This window comes from Rana temporaria, chromosome 1, assembly GCF_905171775.1.
Source record: "Rana temporaria chromosome 1, aRanTem1.1, whole genome shotgun sequence".
Taxonomy (NCBI): domain Eukaryota; kingdom Metazoa; phylum Chordata; class Amphibia; order Anura; family Ranidae; genus Rana; species Rana temporaria.
The window spans coordinates 18,067,749-18,074,779 of NC_053489.1; the positions used below are offsets into that span (position 1 = coordinate 18,067,749).

General features: G+C 40.7%; 1 pseudogene; it reads right to left on the reverse strand.

Annotated features, from left to right (window-relative positions):
* Nucleotides 1-1,968: 1,968 nt before the first annotated feature.
* LOC120925854 lies at nt 1,969-2,949 on the reverse strand (annotated as a pseudogene).
* Between the last annotated feature and the right edge of the window lie 4,082 nt (nt 2,950-7,031).

Genomic DNA, 7,031 nt, shown 5'->3' on the forward strand with positions numbered 1-7,031 from the left:
AAGGCTAGAGTAATAACTTTTGTTTATAAGTATCTTTTCAGTTCCAAGGAGTTTCTGAAAGTGTATGTACATATAAAGCAGGTGTATGTAGATAGCTGTACACATGGATAAATACACACGCCTGAAAGGAGGTACAAGTATCATAAGCTATGTCATTGTTTCTTTTTTTCCTGCACCACTCTAAAACCCTTCAGTTTTTAATGAGAAAGAAGATGGGGGGATAAATGTAAGTGACAGTTTTCAAACTAATAATACTAACCTCTCTAATTCTAACCAAGTTTGTGACCTAGTAGGACAACAGGTTCCACGACTGTCTTTGATTGAATATGAATCAGCAACTAGCAGTCTGGTGAAGGACGCTCCCATCCCAGATGCTGAGAACCTTTTTGTCAATGGTTCCAGCTATTACACCCCAGATGGTAAGCCACGCACAGGTTATGCAATGACCACAGTCATTCACCATAAGAGGTTTGTGTGGAGGTCAACCAAAAACAGGGTTGTACTTCCCTCGACAGTCTCAGCTTATGGGGTAGGTGCAGTCACTTTAACATGAACTTCAAAAGGTCCACCACAGGGTTCATGCGTCCCTCCTGGACCCTGACACAATAACCGGTTTACATTCTTTGCAACCAGGTGACTGGGTCGTTGTAAAGAAGCTTGATGGACGAGACAACTGCATCCACGCCAGCCACTGCAAGAAACTGCTCAACTACACCAAAGGATGAGGAGTATCTTTGTTTATTTATATTTTTAGCTTTGTGTATTCTCCAACTAGCTAAGGAAGCGAACAGGACCAATTGCTGGGTCTACTCTGAATATCCATCAAGCTTTAGTACCCCAGCGATGACAGTGGTACATGCTATATATATATATATACATATAGTGTATGGTGTTAGCTCGGTAGCGGGGTGTGTGACCCCTTGGATGGGTTCACCACACACTGAATTTATACAGACTGGCAGTCGAAGACGGTTGAAAATAAAGTTCTTGGTTTATTTTTCCATCTTGCTGGAAAACAATTGCAAGCATCCAAACAGCATAAACAAAATCAAACATAAAATAAACCCTAGCCACTCTGGGCGTCTACCTTCCACACAGGAACCTATCTATGGAGTCTGAATCAGCCTAGCGCTGGGCAGACAGTGCTGGTCATACAGCACAAAACAATAGTCTTTTGATTTTTATCACACAGAAAAATCAATCCCCTCCTCACCTCCTCACAAGACTTTCAGTACTGCTCTCCTTCCTCACAAAGCTTCAGGATGCAGCAAATTAGTGGTAATCCTCTGGGCTACTTATAGAGGCCTTAATTGTCTCATTCTGAACAGCTGAAGTTTTTTAACGGCCTTTAGCCTTTCTCTGGCTACGTTTGTAGCCGCCGCCCGATAATGATTGGTGTATTGTCCAAACAAGGCAGAAATGTATCTCCCATCTGTGACAACACCCACAGATTTACCTGACTTCCTGTCACATACCCCCCCCCTCTTGTTTCAACCCTAGGGTTGGGACACAGGTTGCCAGGCAGGCATGCACTCGGGACAACCCATCTGCATTCCCCATTTTAGCACCGGGGCGATGCGTTACCAGTTCAAGCTTTTTAATTTTCTTCTGAAGCTCATCTATCATGCTCTGTTTACTGTCCAGATCGGACTTGCTCATCAAACGTTTCACCCTTTTTTTCAGTTCCTCGTTTTCCTTGTTTACTTCATCTTTTTCCTTCTGTTGCTTATTAAGGGTTCTCTGCTTTGATGGCAACTCTTGGTTTAGGTTTTCAAGGTCTTCTGTGAGGTTATTCTCTCTAGCCTTGCTAGTTTTTAGGGCCTCTTTAATCTTTAGTTGTAGCTCATTTAAATCTTCAATCCGTGCCTTTAAATCTTTGGTCTGTGCCCTCCACTTCAATGGGGCATGATCCGTCACCAGTTCAAACTGTCTACCCACGAGGTAGTACCGGAGAGAATCCAAAGCCCATTTCACCCAGGGGATTTGTATTCGTGTCATTATCTCTTGTTTTATTAAATTGATCACAAACAGCAAATTATCATATTCAGTATTCAGGCCGCACAGCTTCACTTTATTGGCTTGATACTGGGCTTTCTTTTTTTGACGGCAAGCTCTGGAAGCCAGCTTGTTTTTCTCCTTACGAGATCGCAGCCTGGCAGTGACAGGAAGCTCCGATATGGGTGTTAGGTCACTGATTACTTTATTCAGTTTACACAGTCCACCACCAATCTGCAGAAGTTTTCTTGGATTTGGAGTCAGGTCTTCCACATCCGTCCTGCGAGATTTCTTCAGAGTGTACTTGTCGTGATGCAGACCATTCTTCTGGTACATATTACTGGGAAGCGTGTCTTTGTCCCATTCAGACGGTCTCAGCATCCCTTCATGTTGAGAAGCCATTAATTGCTCGCTTCATTCCCAGAAATACCTTCGCTTTCCTCTTTTCCTCGATGACATGGCAGTTATTTCTTTCAAATTTTCAACAGAATCATTTTCATAACCTGGCTCTGAGAAGGTATCACTGATATCATGTTTATCATATTCATTGTCTTCTTCTTCCTCTGAGTCACTGGCTCCTCCTTTCACAGGTGTATCATGATCACCACTGCCTTTTTGTCTGGTTAGCTCATCATCCGAATCACTGGCAATGTGATTTTGAGCATCTTCATTTTCAGAGTCTCTAGCATTACGATTATTTCTACCATTTTCTACATCGCTGGATGTTCGCTCCCTAGGTTCATCATCTTCTGAATCATTTGTTTCATTCTCAGATCTGCTGCCTCCTCCTTTCATGTCATCATCGCTGTTGTCATTCTCATATCGATGCACTGGACTTTCAACATCTGATCCATGTTGTCTGTTATTTCCCTCATCATCAAAGTCACGCTCATCTTGAACTGGGGTTGCACCACCGTCATCTGAGTGTTCGGGGCTGTAATAGTCCGCTTCCATGGCTGGGCTTCTCACACTTCCAATTGTGACCACATTCTGCGGAGGACAGAAAAGCTTTTGAGTCTCTATGAAAGGCAAAATGGCACAGCTTCTTCGGCCTATGGAGGGCTCTTCAATTGTTCTTTCCTGCTTTTTGGCTACAGCACCACAAAAACAAGTATTTTCCTTGGCTGCATCTCAAACTACAAATGGCTTAACTTTGAATGCCTTGCTAAGAGCAGCTGCTTGATATACAGCCCCCATAGCTGCTGCTTCATCTGCATTTGTGTTCTTTCCCAACTCCTCCTTGCCCACTGCTTTAAGAAGCCATTCTTGAACTTTAGGTACACAAGTGGCTCCACCCACTATGATCACCTGATCAATTTCATCCATGTTCATTTTAGCACCACTCAAAGCATTTTGCACAGGTATGGGGACTCTTTCAAATAGGTCTTCACAAAGCTCCTCACTGTTTAGCTGAGCAAAAGTGGGGGTTTTACTGATAACTTCTTCATCCTGATAGGGACTTAAAAAATGTCATCAAGACGAAGATAATCCACCTCTTTTGTTCCCCATATTTCAAAACTAGTTAGCTTTGTGTCCTTGGTCAGATCCTCACAATATGTGTCCCACTGCTCCCAGTGAGATGTTAAGGGTGGACTGTTTCTAAGGATACCAGTAAACAAATCAAATATTTCAAAGTCTTTGCACTCCTCCAACAACAGAAAATTCTCCGCTGGGCTTTGTTGGTATCCCAGTTCTCTGTCCCGAAAAGTCGGTATATTACTGGCCTGATGCCCCGTACACACCATCACTTTATGTGATGAAAAAAAACAACATTTTCTGTGAAGTAAAAAATGACATTTTTGAAACTTCAATTTTCAAAGACGAAGTTGCCTACACACCATCGTTTTTCTCACAATGTTCTAGCAAAGCGAGGTTACGTTCTCACCACGTTTTCCATTGAAGCTCGCTTCATAAGTAGCTTCTGGGCATGCGCGGGTGTAAAAACGTCTTTTTAAACGACGTTTTTTGCTACACACGGTCAATTTCTGTGAAGTAAAAAACGACGTTTTGAAAAACGACACATAAAATTAAAGCATGCTTCAATTTTTTTTGGTCGTTTTTTAGAAGACATAAAACGACGTTTTCCCCCACACACGGTCAATTAAAGTGACGTTTTTAAAAATGTTTTTTTTTTTTCATCACATAAAGTGATGGTGTGTATGCGGCATGACTCCCAGCCTCGGTCTGCTGTCTCTGAAGCTGTGTCACGATGGCCTCCATTTTGGGTTTACTTTAACTGCTCGCATTCTCCACCATATGTGAGGGGTTAGCTCGGTAGCGGGGTGCGTGACTCCTTGGATGGGTTCACCACACACTGAATTTATACAGACTGGCAGTCGAAGACGGTTGAAAATAAAGTTCTTGGTTTATTTTTCCATCTTGCTGGAAAACAATTGCAAGCATCCAAACAGCATAAACAAAATCAAACATAAAATAAACCCTAGCCACTCTGGGCGTCTACCTTCCACACAGGAACCTATCTATGGAGTCTGACTCAGCCTAGCTGGTCATACAGCAAAAAACAATAGTCTTTTGATTTTTATCACACAGAAAAATCAATCCTCTCCTCACCTCCTCACAAGACTTTCAGTACTGCTCTCATTCCTCACAAAGCTTCAGGATGCAGCAAATTAGTGGTAATCCTCTGGGCTACTTATAGAGGCCTTAATTGCCTCATTCTGAACAGCTGAAGTCTTTCAACGGTCTTTAGCCTTTCTCTGGCTACCTGACTTCCTGTCACAATATATATATATATATATATATATATATATATATATATATATATATATATATATATATATATATATATATATATATATATATATATATATGATGTTCATATTGGTATGAGTTTTGACAAACTAGTATAGACTCCAAACAGACACTTGTCAATAGAACTTAACAATACATTTCTAGATGGTAAAATTAGTTATAGTTTTAACAATAGCCCTGGTTCTTGCCAGTTTGGATATCAGGACAACTAGGTCACTACTGTCACTAATTGTCTTCCCTGTTCCCTGTCATCAGGAACACGATCAGTGACGTGTCACAGCAAGACACGCCCCTACAGTAAGAATCACTCCTTAGGGAACACTTAACCCCTACAGCGCCATCTAGTGGTAAACCTCTTCACTGCCAGTGTCACTTTCACAGTAATCAGTGCATTTTTATAGCACTAATCGCTGTAAAAATGACAATGGTCCCAAAAGTGTGTCAAAAGTGTCCGATGTGTCCGCCATAGTGTCGCAGTCATGATAAAAAAAATCGCAGATCGCCGCCATTACTAGTAAAAAAAATATTAATAAAAATGCTATAAAACTATCCCCTCTTTTGTAGACGCTATAACTTTTGCGCAAACCAATCAATATACGCTTATTGTGATTTTGTATTTACCAAAAATATGTAGAAGAATACGTATCGGCCTAAGGGGAAAAATTATATCTTTTTGGGGATATTTATTATCACAAAAAGTAAAAAAATATTGCATTTTTTTCAAAATGATCGCTCTATTTTTTTATAGTGCAAAAAAAATAAAACCGCAGAGCTGATCAAATACCACCAAAATAAAGCTCTATTGTGGAAAAAAAGGACGCAAATTTTGTTTGGGAGCCACGTCGCACAACCGCGCAATTGTCAGTTATAGCGACGCAGTGCCGAATCGCAAAAAGAGGCTTGGTCCTTTAGCTACAAAATGGTACGGGGCTTAAGTGGCTAAAGATTAGTAAAGCTATGAAAATTCTACCTAGACTGTACTAAGTCATCTATTGGTCACACCATATTACATACATAATACATTGAAGTGATCACTTACCTGTGTATACCGATACAGACTAAGTAACTGAGCCAGCGCATGACTTGATTGGAAAATACTGTCACCAATAAAACCGGCCACTTCTCCATGTCCCTTACAGTAATAGTTGGGAGCTTCCGTTTCCCCAGACAATATATTTATGACATATCCCAAAGTTTTCTTTGGATCAGAACAAGTACTAAAAATACGATAGCCCAGAGTAATATTGGGCAGAAGATTGGAGTCCCTGTTAATCTCATTGATAGCAAATATCATCATCAAGATGCATCTGTACTCTTCAATCTCAACTCTGCAGGAAATTGAGAGGTTTTCAAACTACATAAAATGGTTACTTCTGAGATTACAGTTTGGGCGCAGCCCATGGTCCTCTCAGAACTTATACAAATTTGTTTTACAGAGAACAATAATGATTGAGATTTAAGGGGATTTCAAGACAACATGTAATACAAACATAAACATTTTAAATTAATAGTATAAGGAATATGAAATAATGAAATGTTATATTCTTGACATTGGTTACTCCATTTTAGATTTGGATTCCATTTTGCTTATAAGATAAGTCTCTTAAAGACATTGCAATATGTGTTTTTTTGTTAACATGATTATTCTAGTTATTCTGCTGACATTTAGCTTTGTGGTTGTGTAAGTGTGAGACGTGTCAAAGGCTAGCTCAGCCGCAGGCATCCTGGGTGCAAGTAACTTGTTCCCCAATTCTCTGAAGCTAGTAACTTGTTCCCCAATTCTCTGAAACTTGTAAAAAAGGGGAACATCTGCATATGTATAAATACTCTGTGACAAAATATAGCAAGTTGCAATCTTTGATACAGCATATCTTGTGTGTGTCTTGATTGTCCCACCGGTGAAGGGGGTTATACATCCACCTGTCCAAGGTCCAGCCTAGGCAACGGAACCAGAACCGAACCTTACAGAACTGGTACCAGAAGTGGGGTACTGATTGACCAGGTAAGTCCGCACTTATTCTCGAATTTTACTATTTGGGTATAGTTGTGTTCTTTGCCTGGCTCAGTAGCACCTCAGACATAATGATTTAAGTTTTATAGTATTATAGATATGTTCTGTGCGTATTGCAGAGGTTGCGGTTATAAAGGATAGGGAGAGTCCGACGGGTTTTGTCTGACTATAAACTATTGTAAGAATATTTCAGGGTAGCAGCAGATTGCTCCCTGAGGGAGGACGGACATAGAGTGGAGCCCCAAGTACAAAA